Genomic DNA, 14,608 nt, shown 5'->3' on the forward strand with positions numbered 1-14,608 from the left:
AACGTTTTTATTTTTAAAAAACGAGCATTTTTGGCCAAGTTATGACCATTTTTGTAGGTATGCAAATGAGGCTTGCAAAAGTCCAAGTGGGTGTGTTTAAAAGTAAAAGTCCAAGTGGGCGTGTATTATGTGCATACATCAGGGGGGCTTTTAATACTTTTACTAGCTGGGCGTTCTGATGAGAAGTATCATCCACTTCTCTTCAGAACGCCCAGCTTCTGCCAGATCACGCTGTGACGTCACTCACAGGTCCTGCATCGTGTCAGACGAGCGAGGACATATCGGCACCAGAGGCTACAGTTGATTCTGCAGCAGCATCAGCGTTTGCAGGTAAGTAGCTACATCGACTTACCTGCTAACGCCGATGCTGCTGCAGAATCAACTGAAGCCTCTGGTGCCGATGTGTCCTCGCTCATCTGACACGATGCAGGACCTGTGAGTGACGTCACAGCGTGATCTGGCAGAAGCTGTGCGTTCTGAAGAGAAGTGGATGATACTTCTCGTCAGAGCGCCCAGCTAGTAAAAGTATTAAAAACGCCCCGATGTAACACACATAATACACGCCCACTTGGACTTTTACTTTTAAACACACCCACTTGGACTTTTGCAAGCCTCATTTGCATAACTACAAAAATGGTCATAACTTGGCCAAAAATGCTCGTTTTTTAAAAATAAAAACGTTACTGTAATCTACATTGCAGCGCCTATCTGCTGCAATAGCAGATAGGGGTTGCAAAATCTGGTGACAGAGCCTCTTTAATGATGGAGAACCCTCTCTCCATCTGTCCCCTGCCAACTCCGGGGACCCTTCCTCAAGAAACCCATATATCTATCTAGATGGGGAGGGGGTTTTAACTATGGCTTATGCTATTCCCCATATCTTCAAAGGGACCATCAAGACCAAGCCATGGGCGTAGGATATCAGAGGGATTAGTAAATTCGAGGCCATGAGCCAGTACATCTCGGGCTCCCCCCACCTACTGTTTCCTCTTAAAGCATGGCAGCCGATAAGAGCAAGTCATGCTCGCGCCCAAACTGTAACTTCCTGCTCCCTCTCAAGGCCTGTAAAACCATACACTGTATCATGACAAGTAACATTTATGCAACTCAAAATCTGGAGGAGAATAGGGAAGAAGCAACATAATAAAACCCATGTTTAGGACAGGACCATTTCCACATATTACCCCTAGCCTCAAAAAACAGCATCACGATCAAGGAAGTCCTGAGAGGCTATGTGAGAAGCTGATTTCGTATCATGGTTCCAACCGAGTTGATTCCGGGACCATCGGAGCATGAAGTCGTCTACGGCGAGCCGGAGCCGAGAAATTTTCCACCCTGGAATTACGCTGTGGCGGGCGTTGTGGCAATGGCGGAAATAGCGGCCAATCAGATATAACAATAGGAGGCAAGTCCAGAGCAGCTATGGACTCAGGGATGTCGTCTGGGGAGTACACCGAGTAGGTAGCCGAACCTCGTCGGACTTGCAATTGAAACGGGTATCCCCACGAATACGGAATATCTTTCTCCCGAAGTACCATTAGTAGCGGCCTCAAGGCTCTCCGCTTTGCCAGTGTAGAGCGGGAAAGATCTGCCAGCAATTGCACCGGAGCACCGTCAAAGTCCAAAACACCCTTGTTACGCGCTTGACGCATAATGGACTCTTTAATTTGGAAGAAATGTATCCTGCACACTACATCACGTGGTCTCGCCAGATCTGTGCTTTTCGGACCCAGGGTACGATGTGCTCTGTCGATTTCCAACCGGGAGTCAACCGGTTTTTCCAATAGCGTGTTAAAAATCCCAATCAATGTAGGAATGAGATTTTGGGGTCCTGTAGCTTCAGGGATACCTCTAACTCTGATGTTATTCCTTCTATTGCGATTTTCAGCGTCATCAGCCATATCAAATAATAATTGAATGTGAGCAGAATGCTGGTCTAATAAACTTTGTTGGGAAACCTGTTGTTGTTGAAGTGTCTGCGTGGTTACTTTAATGGCCGCCACAGCAGTATTAATATGGTAAATGTCCTCTTTCAGAGAACGTATCTCTGTTTTACACACCGCTTCAAGGCGGGAAATATATCCCTCCATGTCTGTTTTAGTGGGAATGGCCGCCATCTGTGACGTGAGTGCCAGCATGTCGGGACCCCGCTCAGTGCCCTGTGATGGGACCATGGAAGACTCACCCCGGACCAGGAGAGATGGAAAGTCCTGTGTCAGCTCCGAGGACGACCTCGATCCTGGAGGCACTGCAGATGCGACCGCACCACGGACCGCCATATTGGTTTGCTGAGGCGAAGAAGCAGGTGACCCAGGGTCCGTGAAGTAGTGGGGAATGCCGCTTCTCGTTCTCCCTTGATCGCTTCTTGCCGGTGTGGTAGCTTTACCGCGTGTTCCCTTTCGCATTAGTGCGATGTAGATTGCTATTAGACGCTGTTAATCGGGCTGGAAGTCAGTCAGGACGCCGGAGCTCTCACACCACGCGTCTCACAAGCGCCATGTCCAGGCCACGCCCTCATATCTTGTTTAGTTAGTGCTCAGCCGAGCAGGATTTATTTTGTATTTTGACTTGTTGTACAAGAGGCTGTTTCTTTGACAAGAATAAAACACAGGCAAAGCCCTGTTATGAACTTTAATGCACGGTGTCCCTGTCTCTGGCTACTAAGAAACCGCTGTACCAACCTCTCCTGATGCTAAACCCTCACAATATATATATATATATATATATATATATATATATATATATATATTGAGCTTTGTTCTGGTGCTGTATATATAATAATTATAATGATCTTTATTTATATAGCGCCAACATATTACATAGCACCTTACAATTTAGAGGGAACATGAAACAAACAATATCAGACATTACATAGTGACAAAGTTAATTTACAATTAAAACCAGAGGAGTGAGGACCCTGCTCGCAAGAGCTTACAATCCGTGAGGAAATAAGGGAGACACAAAGTGTAATAGTGTTTGTTCTGTACAATAGTCCAGCCATTTTTTATACACATGGGTGGTACACATAAAGCTGCATGAGCCGGTCACCAGGCAGTATGCGTGTATGACGGACATGAAGAGAAGGAGTGTGAGGGAATCTTATTCTGATGACTAATCTAAAAGGGGGGCCAGGGAAAGGAGGAACGATTAGGGAATGTTATAGGCCTGTCTAAATAGATGAGATTTAGGGCACATTTAAAACTGTGGATATTGGGAATTAATCTGATTGTCTGGGGTAGCACATTCCAGAGGACTGGTGCAGCACGAGAAAAATCTTGGAGACGGGAGTGGGAGGTTCGGAATATGGAGGATTTTAATCTAAGGTCGTTGGCAGAACATAGAGCCCGAGTAGGGGGGTAGAGATGAGAGAGGAGATGTAAGGAGGTGCAGCACTGTGGAGAGCTTTGTGGGTAAGAGTAATAAGTTTGAATTTTCTTCTGAAAGGGATGGGCAACCAGTGCAGTGACTGGCACAGGGTAGAGGCGTTGGTATAGCGGTTGGTCATAAAGATGAGCCTGGCTACTGCATTGAGGATAGATTGGAGAGGAGAGAGTTTAGTGAGGGGAAGACGGACTAGTAATGAGTTACAGTAGTCAAGACGAGAGTGAATCAGTGCAACAATGAGAGTTTTGGCTGTTTCCTCCGTAAGAAAAGGGCGGATTCTGGAGATGTTTTTGAGGTGAAAATGACAGGAGCGTGAAAGTGATTGTATGTTAGGAGTAAAGGAAAGATCTGAGTCAAACATAACCCCGAGACAGCGGGCGTGCTGCTTAGGAGTTATGGTAGTGCCACACACAGAGATGGAGACATCAGGTTTAGGGAGGTTAGTAGATGGTGGGAACACAAGGAGCTCAGTTTTAGAAAGATTCAGTTTCAGATAGAGAGAGGACATGATGTTAGAGACAGTGGACAGACAATCACTTTTGTATTAGAGCAGGGGTGATGTCATGGGAAGAGGCATATAATTGGGTGTCATCAGCGTAGAGATGGTACTGGAAGCCAAATCTTCTGATGGTTTGTCCAATAGGGGCTGTGTAGAGAGAAAAGAGGAGCGGACCGAGGACTGATCCCTGAGGAACCACGAATGCAAGTGGATAAGGAGAAGTAGAACCAGCAAATGACACACTGAATGAGCGGGCAGAGAGATAGGAAGAAAACCAAGAGAGAGCCGTGTCCTTGAGGCCAATAGAATGGAGCATATTAAAGAGGCTCTGTCACCAGATTTTGCAACCCCTATCTGCTATTGCAGCAGATAGGCGCTGCAATGTAGATTACAGTAACGTTTTTATTTTTAAAAAACGAGCATTTTTGGCCAAGTTATGACCATTTTTGTATTTATGCAAATGAGGCTTGCAAAAGTCCAAGTGGGCGTGTTTAAAGTAAAAGTCCAAGTGGGCGTGTATTATGTGCGTACATCGGGGTGTTTTTACTACTTTTACTAGCTGGGCGTTCTGACGAGAAGTATCATCCACTTCTCTTCAGAATGCCCAGCTTCTGGCAGTGCAGACACACAGCGTGTTCTCGAGAGATCACGCTGTGACGTCACTCACAGGTCCTGCATCGTGTCGGACGAGCGAGGACACATCGGCACCAGAGGCTACAGTTGATTCTGCAGCAGCATCAGCGTTTGCAGGTAAGTAGCTACATCGACTTACTTGCAAACGCTGATGCTGCTGCAGAATCAACTGTAGCCTCTGGTGCCGATGTGTCCTCGCTCGTCCGACACGAAGTATACCAAAGCATTATAGCAGCGATCGGAACATCGCACAGTAAAGTCCCCTAGTTTTATTTAGTAAAAGTGTAAAAAAAAAAAAAAAAAAAGTACACATATGTGGTATCGCCGCGACCGTAATGACTCCATTAATAAAGTTAATATGTCATTTAAACCACAAGGTGAACACCGTAAAAAAAAAACACAAAAAACCATGGCGAAATTGCAATTTTTTTCCATTGCCCCCCAAAAAAGTCATAATAAAAATGAATCAATAAGTCCCATGCACCCCAAAACAGTACCATTCAAAACTACGTCTTGTCCCGCAGAAAACAAGCCCAAAAAATCACTACAATGATGGAAAAATAAAAAAATTACGGCTCTTGCAAAGCGATGATGCAAAAACAAATAATTTTAGTTCAAAAGTGTTTTTATTGTGCAAAAGTCGTAAAACATAAAAAAACCTCTACATATGTGGTATCACCGTAATCGTACCGACCCATAGAATAAAGGTAACATGTTAATTACGTCGCACAGTGAACGGCGTCAATTCAAAAAACGCATAGAACAATGGCGGAATTTCAGGTTTTTGTTATAATCCCCCCCAAAAAGGTTAATAAAAGTTAATATAAAAATTATATGTACCCAAAAATGGTGCCATTAAAAAGCACAACTAATCCCGCAAAAAAACAATTCTTCATACCGCTATGTAGACGAAAAAATAAAAACGTTATAGCTCTTTGAATGCGACTATAGAAAAACGAATAAAATAGCTTGGTCATTAAGGCCTAAAATGGGCTGGTCACTAAGGGGTTAAAGAGGCTCTGTCACCAGATTATCAAATCCCTATCTCCTATTGCATGTGATCGGCGCTGCAATGTAGATAACAGTAAGGTTTTTTTTTTTTTTTTTTTAAACGATCACTTTTGGCCATGTTATGAGCAATTTTATATTTATGCAAATGAGCCTTTCTAATGGACAACTGGGCGTGTTTTCTCTTATTTCCAACTGGGCGTGTATTGTGTTTACTTCTTTCACTGCACAATCACACTGTGCTGTGGATCATGCTGGGCTGGAACAATGAGAAGTGTAGGACACTGATTAGTCACTGATTGGTCGGCCTCATACACTTCTCTGTACAACACCCAGTTGGTAAAAAGTTAAAACACGCCCAGTTGTCCATTGAGAAACTCATTAGCATAAATCTAAACTAGCTCATAACTTGCTAAAAAATGATAGTTTTTCAAAATAAAAACCACTGCTGTTATCTACATTACAACGCCAATCAGATTATGTAGGAGATGGGGCACTTATAATCTGGTGACAGAGCCTCTTTAACCCCTTCCCTCTTTAGCCACTTTTGTCCTTCCTGACAGAGCCTCATTTTTCAAATCTGACATGTTTTAATTTATGTGGTAATAACGTCGAAATGCTTTCACCTATCCGGGCGATTCTGAGATTGTTTTCTCGTGACACATTGGAATTTAAGATAATGGTAAAATTTGGTCGATACATTCAGTATTTAATTGTGAAAAACACGAAAATATAGTGAAAAATTGCATAAATTAGCATTTTTCTCAATTTAAATGTATCTGCTTGTAAGACAGGCAGTTATAACACACAAAATTGTTGCTAATTAACATCCCCCATATGTCTACTTTAGATTGGCATCGTTTTTTGAACATCCTTTTATTTTTCTATGACCTCACAAGGCTTAGAACTTTAGCAGCAATTTCTCACATTTTCAAGAAAATTTCAAAAGGCTATTTTTACAGGGGCCAGTTCAGTTGTGAAGTGGTTTTGAGGGCCTTATATATTAGAAACCCAGAAAAAGTCACCCCATTTTAAAAACTTCACCCCTCAAAGTATTCAAAACAGCATTTAGAAAATGTCTTAACCCTTTACACATTTCACAGGAATTAAAGCAAAGTAGAGGTGAAATTTACAAATTTCATATTTTTTTGCAGAAATAAATTTTTAATACAATTTTTTTTATAACACAGAAGGTTTTACCAGAGAAATGAAACTCAATATTTGTTGCCCAGTTTCTGCAGTTTTAGGAAATATCCCACATGTGGCCGTAGCGTGCTACTGGACTGAAGCACCGGCCTCAGAAGCAAAGGAACACCTAGTGCATTTTGGGGCCTTATTTTTGTTAGAATATATTTTAGGCACCATGTCAGGTTTGAAGGGCTCTTGCGGTGCCAAAACAGTGAAAATCCCCCAAAAGTGACCCCATCTGGGAAACTAGACACCTCAAGGAAATTATCTAGGGGTGTAGTGAGCATTTTGACCGCACAGGTTTTTTACAGAAATTATTGGAAGTAGGCCGTGAAAATTAAAATCAACATTTCTTCAAAGAAAATGTAGGTTTAGCGATTTTTTTTGTCATTTCCATAAGGACTAAAGGAGAAAAAGCACCGCAAAATTTGTAAAGCAATTTCTCCCGAGTAAAACAATACTCCACATGTGGTAATAAATGGATATTTGGACACACGGCAGAGCTTAGAAGGGAAAGAGCGCCGTTTGGCTTTTGGAGCTCAAATTTAGCAGGAATGGTTTGAGAGGCCATGTCACATTTACAAAGCCCCTGAGGGGACAAAACAGTGGAAACCCCACACGAGTGACCCCATTTCGGAAACTACACCCATTGAGGAAATTATCTAGGGGTATAGTGAGCGTTTTGACCCCACAGGTTTTTTGCATAAATTATTGGAAGTATGCTGTGAAAATGATAATCTAAATTTTTTCAAAGAAAATGTAGGTTTAGCTAATTTATTCTCATTTCCACAAGGACTGAAGGAGAAAAAGCACCATAAAATTTGTAAAGCAATTTCTCCCGAGTAAAACAATACCCCACATGTGGTAATAAACGGCTGTTTGGACACACGGCAGGGCTTAGAAGGGAAAGAGCGCCATTTGGCTTTTGGAGTCCACATTTAGCAGGAATGGTTTGCGGAGGCCATGTCACATTTACGAAGCCCCTGAGGGGACAAAACAGTGGAAACCCCCACAAGTGACCCCATTTTGGAGACTACACCCATTGAGGAAATTATCTAGGGGTATAGTAAGCGATTTGACCCCACAGTTTATTTGCAGAAAATATTGGAAGTAGGCCCTGAAAATAATAATCTACATTTTTTCAAAAAAAATCTAGGTTTAGCTAATTTTTTCTCATTTCCAGAAGGACTGAAGGAGAAAAAGCACCACAAAATTTGTAAAGCAATTTCTCCCGAGTAAAACAATACCCCACATGTGGTAATAAACGGCTGTTTGGACACACGGCAGGGCTTAGAAGGGAAAGAGCACTATTTGGCTTTTTGAGATCACATTTAGCAGGAATGGTTTGCGGAGGCCAGGTCACATTTGCAAAGCCCCTGAGGGGACAAAACAATGAAAACGCCAAAAAAAGGGACTCCATTTAGGAAACTACACCTCTTGAGGAATTCATCTAGGGGTGTAGTAAGCATTTTGACCCCACAGATGTTTCATAGAATTTATTAGAATTAGGCAGTGAAAATAAAAACAGTCCTTTTTCTTCAATAAGACGTAGCTTTAGCGCAAATTTTTTCATTTTCTAAACAAATAAAGGAAAAAAAGAACCCAAAATTTGTAAAGCAATTTCTCCCGAGTACGGCAATACCCCATATGTGGTCATAAACTGCTGTTTGGGCAAACGGCAGGGCTCAGAAGGAAAGGACCGCCATTTGGAGTGCAGATGTTGCTGGATTGGTTTCTGGGCGCCTGTGGGCCCAAAACAGTGGAAACCCCCCAGAAGTGACCCCATTTTGGAAACGACACCCCTCAATGCATTTACCAAGGGGTGTAGTAAGCATTTTAACCCTGCAGGTGTTTTGTAGAAATTAGTGTTCACTCTATGTTGCAGAGTGAAAATGGGATTTTCTTCCATAGATATGCCAATATGAGGTGCCCGGCTTGTGCCACCATAACAAGACAGCCCTCTAATTATTATGCGGTGTTCACCGGTTTTAGAAACACCCTACATGTGGCCCTAATCTTTTGCCTGGACATATGACAGGGCTCAGGAGTGAAGAGTACCATGCGGAGTGGAGGCCTAATTTGGCGATTTACAAAGTATTGGTTCACAACTGCAGAGGCTCAGATGTGAAATAATAAAAAGAAACCCCTGAGAAGTGACCCCATTATGGAAACTGCACCCCTCAAGGCATTTATTAAGAGGTGTAGTGAGCATTTTCACCCCACAGGTCTTTTCCATAAATGAATGCACTGCGGATGGTGCAAATTAAAAATTTATATTTTTGCCTAGATATGCCATTCAGTGGCAAATATGTCATGCCAAGCTTATGACACTGGAGACACACACCCCAAAAATTGTTAAAAGGGTTCTCCCGGGTATGACGATGCCATATATGTTGAAGGAAACTGCTGTTTGGGCACGCTGTAGGGTTCAGAGCCGAGGGAGCACCATTTGGCTTTTGGAGAGCGGATTTTGCTTGGTACTATATTTGTTTGAGTATTGCTGGTGTTTTATAATGTGGGGGTACATGTAAGCGGGGCGGAGTATATAAGGGGCATAGTCAGGTGGTATGAAAAAAAAATAAAAATCCATAGATGTGTGTTACGCTGTGAAGCAATCCTTTCCGCACAGGCCAGTGTCGCACTGATAAATGGTAATGTAATTTCTTATCCCCCTTTTGGTCCACACTCTGCACCTTTGTAGTTTGAGGAATTTTGCTTGGAAAGTATTGTCCTGGTATAATACGGGCACCGACGCTTCCAGCGGATATGTTTGGGCCCTCCCTTTCCTGGTTCCCTAATTTTAGGTCCTTGATAAATCGCCTCTTCAAACTGAAGAAATGTTCCCCTCGGGCACAACTGCATATTTTTTTATTTCCTGACTTATTGGAGCCATAACTAATTTTATTTTTCATAGACGTAGCGGTATGAGGGCTGGTTTGTTGCGGGATGAGCTGTAGTTATTATTGGTACCATTTTGGGGTACATGTGACTTTTTGATCACCTTTTATCCTATTTTTTGGGATGCCAGGTAAACAAAAAAATGCAATTCTGGCACAGCTTTTTTCGTTTTTTTTATACAGTGTTCACCATGTGTTATAAATTACATGTTAACTTTATTCTGTGGGTCAGTACGATTCCGGCGATACCTAATTTATAGCACTTTTTTATGTTTTACAACTTTTTTCACAATAAAATTACTTTTGTAAAAAGAATGTATTTTTTTTGTCGCCAAGTTGTGAGAACCATAACGTTTTAATCTTTTTGTCGACGGAGCTGTATGAGGGCTTGTTTTTTGCGGGACGAGCTATAGTTTTTATAGGTACCATTTTTGGATACGTGCGACTTTTTGATCACTTTTTATTCTAATATTTGTAGGGCAAAGTGACTAAAAAACAGAAACTCTGGTAACGTTTTTTACTGTTTTTTTTACGCTGTTCACCGCGTGCAATAAATAATACAATATTTTGATACCTCAGGTCGTTACGGTCGTGGCGATACCAAATACATATGGTTTATTATTATTTTTCAATAATAAAGGACTTGATAAGAGTAAAAGGGGGATTGTGTTTTATTTGATTACTTGAAACTTTTATTGTTTTCAAACTTTTATTTTTTGCACTTTTTTTTACACTTTTTTATACTTTTTTTACACTTTTCTTCAAGTCCCACTAGGGGACTTGAAGGTCCAACGGTCAGATTTCTTTTTTTTCTAATACATTGCACTACCTATGTAGTGCAATGTATTAGATCTGTCAGTCATTCACTGACAGCAAGCCGATTAGGCTTCGCCTCCCGGCGGGGCCTAAATCGGCTTCCGTAATGGCAGAGCAGGAGACCATTGTGTCTCCTGTTGCCATAACAGCAGTCGCCAGTCCCGATTGCCTGTCAGGGCTGGCGATCTGCTAGTAACCGCTACGATGCAGCAATCGCTTTAGATTGCTGCATCGAAGGAGTTAATGGCAGGGATCGGAGCTAGCTCCGGTTCCTGCCGTTACAGGTGGATGTCAGCTGTACAGTACAGCTGACTTCCACCGCTGATGAGGCCGGATCAGCTCCTGACCCGGCGCCATCTTGCCGGCAGCTACGGAAGCCGATCAGGTTCCGCCGCCGGGCGGATCTTGACCGGCTTCGGTGCTAGGCAGACCGGGAGGCCAGTATTAGGCCTCCGGTTGCCATTGCAGCCACCGGAACCCCGGCAATTTCATTGCTGGGGCTCCGATGAGCTGCAAACACCTTAAGTGCAGCGATCGCGTTTGAGCGCTGCACTTAAGGGGTTAATGGCGGGGATCGAAGCTAATTTCGGTCCCCGCCGTTACAGTCGGATGTCAGCTGTAAGATACAGCTGAGATCCGGTGATGATGGCACTGCCAAACATTTGACGTACATGTACGGCATTTTGCGGGAAGTCAATGCTTTCCATGACGTACATGTACGGCAAATGTCGGGGAGGGGTTAAGTAGGAGTTTGTGGTCTACAGTGTCAAAGGCTGCAGAGAGATCCAGAAGAATCAGTAGAGAGTATTTACCGTCCGATTTAGCCGTCAAGAGATCATTTGAGACTTTAGTAAGGGCAGTTTCTGTGGAGTGTAGAGTGCGGAAACCAGATTGTAAGGGGTCTAGAATGGAGTTAGCAGAGAGATAGTGGATAAGGCGAGAGTAGACCAAGCATTCCAGGAGTTCGGAGATGAAGGGAAGATTAGAGACTGGTCGGTAGTTAGTAGCGCTGGATGGGTCAAGAGTTGTTTTTTTCAGTAATGGGTTTATAATGGCAGCTGGGGAGAGGGACTGGAGGAGGTGTGAGGGGATAGGGTCACTAGGGAAGGTAGTAGGACGAGAAGAAGAGAGGAGCCCGGAGACTTCTTCTGTTCGGTCAAATGCTGAAAGTGAAGAAGAGGGAGTGCGGGAGGGAAGGGGATCGATGTTACTAGGGGACTGGGAGATAATATCATGCCGGATGTTGTCAATTTTAACTTTAACCCCTTAGTGACCAGCCCATTTTAGGCCTTAATGACCAAGCTATTTTATTCGTTTTTCTATAGTCGCATTCAAAGAGCTATAACGTTTTTATTTTTTCGTCTACATAGCTGTATGAGGACTTGTTTTTTGCGTGATTAGTTGTGCTTTTTAATGGCACCATTTTTGGGTACATATAATTTTTATATTAACTTTTATTAACCTTTTTGGGGGGGATTATAACAAAAACCTGAAATTCCGCCATTGTTCTATGCGCTTTTAAATTGATGCCGTTCACTGTGCGACGTAATTAACATGTTACCTTTATTCTATGGGTCGGTACGATTACGGCGATACCACATATGTAGAGGTTTTTTTATGTTTTACGACTTTTGCACAATAAAAACACTTTTGAACTAAAATTATTTGTTTTTGCATCATCGCTTTGCAAGAGCCGTAATTTTTTTATTTTTCCATCAATGTAGTGATTTTTTGGGCTTGTTTTCTGCGGGACAAGACGTAGTTTTGAATGGTACTGTTGTGGGGTGCATGGGACTTATTGATTCATTTTTATTATGACTTTTTTGGGGGGCAATGGAAAAAAATTGCAATTTCGCCATGGTTTTTTGCGGTTTTTTTTTACGGTGTTCACCTTGCGGTTTAAATGACATATTAACTTTATTAATGGAGTCATTACGGTCGCGGTGATACCACATATGTGTACTTTTTTTTTTTTACACTTTTACTAAATAAAACCACTTTTTATGGAAAAAAATGATTTTATTTATTTTTTTACTATACTTTTTATTAATAATCTTTATTTCACTTTGATGACTTATTTTATTAGTCCCACTAGGGGACTTTACTGTGCGATGTTCCGATCGCTGCTATAATGCTTTGGTATACTTCGTATACCAGAGCATTATTGCCTGTCAGTGTAAATCTGACAGGCAATCTGTTAGGACGTGCCTCCGGCGCGTCCTAACAGGCATATGTCCAGGGCAGACCTGGGGGCTTTTATCAAGCCCCCGGCTGCCATAACACCCCATCGGAGACCCGCGATGCATTCGCGGGCCGCCGATGGGTGACAGAGGGAGCTCACTCCCTTTGTAAACAAAATTAAATGCCGCGGTCGCTATTGACGGCGGCATTTAACGGGTTAAACAGCCGTGATCGAAGTAAACTTCGATCGCGGGCGTTGGAGCAGGAGCTCAGCTGTCATCAGACAGCAGAGCCCCGGCTCCTGCCTGCATGGGAGACCCGTGCAGGACTTAGACTAGGCTGACGTGAAAAGGCGTCAGCCTAGCCTAAAGCCCATTAGTGACTCACGTGAAAAGGCGTATTGGTGGTCACTAAGGGGTTAAAATAAGTGGCCTGGTCTTCAGCACTGAGATCTGTGATTGGCGTCTGCACTTTAGGACTAAGGAGTGAAAAGTATCAAAGAGGCATTTTGGATTATTAGATAGTGTGAAGATGAGAGAAGTGAAATAGATTTGTTTGGCACGGTGAAGGGCAGAGTTGTAAGTTTTGAGCAGACATTTGTAATGGAGGAAGTCTGCAGCCAAATTCTATTTTCTCCACAGTCGTTCGGCACATCTCAAGCACCGCTGAAGAAAGCGGGAGTGAGGCGTGTGCCAGGGTTGTTGTTGTCTTTGTCGGGTGGTTCGGAGTGTAGGGGGGGCTGCTTTATCCAATGCATTTTTGAGAGTGTTAATGTAAAGTTTGGCAGCCAGATTGGGACAGGAGAGGGAAGAGATGGGGGGCAATGAGGACTGTAGACTGTCTATGGGTTACTGAGTGATAATGGCATGTAGATTTCTGTATGTCTGACAGGTAGGCATGACCTGAGGAGGCAGAGAATATTTTATAGTAAAGGAGAGACGGCTGTGGTCAGAGAACGGGAGAGGAGAGTTACTAAAGTCAGAAACTGAGCAGAGACGGAAGAAGACCAGGTCAAGCGAATGCCCGTCTTCACGTGTAGGAAAGTAAGTTGTAACAGACCGAGGGACGAGGTTAAAGATAGAAACTGGGAGGCAGATGGGGAGATTGGGTTATCAATGGGGATGTTGAAGTCACCCATAATGAGAGTGGGTGTTTCAGAGGACAGAAATTGTGGAAGCCAGGCAGCAAAATGATCCAGGAGTTGACAGGGTGAGCCAGGGGGGCGGTAGACAACTGCCACTCGGAGGGAAAAGGGTGAAAGAGTCTGAGGGTGCAGACTTCAAAACAGGGAAATGTGAGGGGACCGGGGGATTGACCTGAAAAGTGCAGTGTGGGGAAAGAAGTATACCTACGCCTCCACCCTGCCTGTTCTCAGGTCTAGGGGCATGAGGGAACTGGATGTACTGAGCTTTGTTCTGGTGCTGTGTTTATGTACTGAGCTTTGTTCTGGTGCTGTGTTTATGTACTGAGCTTGGTCCTGGTGCTGTATATATGTACTGAGCTTTGTTCTGGTGCTGTATATATGTACTGAGCCTTGTTCTAGTGCTGTATGTATATATATATATATATATATGTATATATATTATACACTGAGTTTAGTTCTGGTACCGTATATATGTACTGAGCTTTGTTCTGGGGCGATGTATATATGTACTGAGCTTTGTTCTGGTGATGTTTATATGTACTGAGCTTTGTTCTGGCGATGTATATATGTACTGAGCTTTGTTCTAGGGCGATGTATATATGTACTGAGCTTTGTTCTGGTGCCGTATATATATACTGAGCTTTGTTCTGGCGATGTATATATGTACTGAGCTTTGTTCTGGTGATGTATAGATGTACTGAGCTTTGTTCTGGTGATGTATATATGCACTGAGCTTTGTTCTGGCGATGTATATATGTACTGAGCTTTGTTCTGGGGCGATGTATATATGTACTGAGCTTTGTTCTGGTGCCGTATATATGTACTGAGCTTTGTTCTGGTGATGTATATATGTATTGA

The sequence above is a fragment of the Rhinoderma darwinii genome, chromosome 2 (genome assembly GCF_050947455.1).
Source record: "Rhinoderma darwinii isolate aRhiDar2 chromosome 2, aRhiDar2.hap1, whole genome shotgun sequence".
Lineage (NCBI taxonomy): Eukaryota > Metazoa > Chordata > Amphibia > Anura > Rhinodermatidae > Rhinoderma > Rhinoderma darwinii.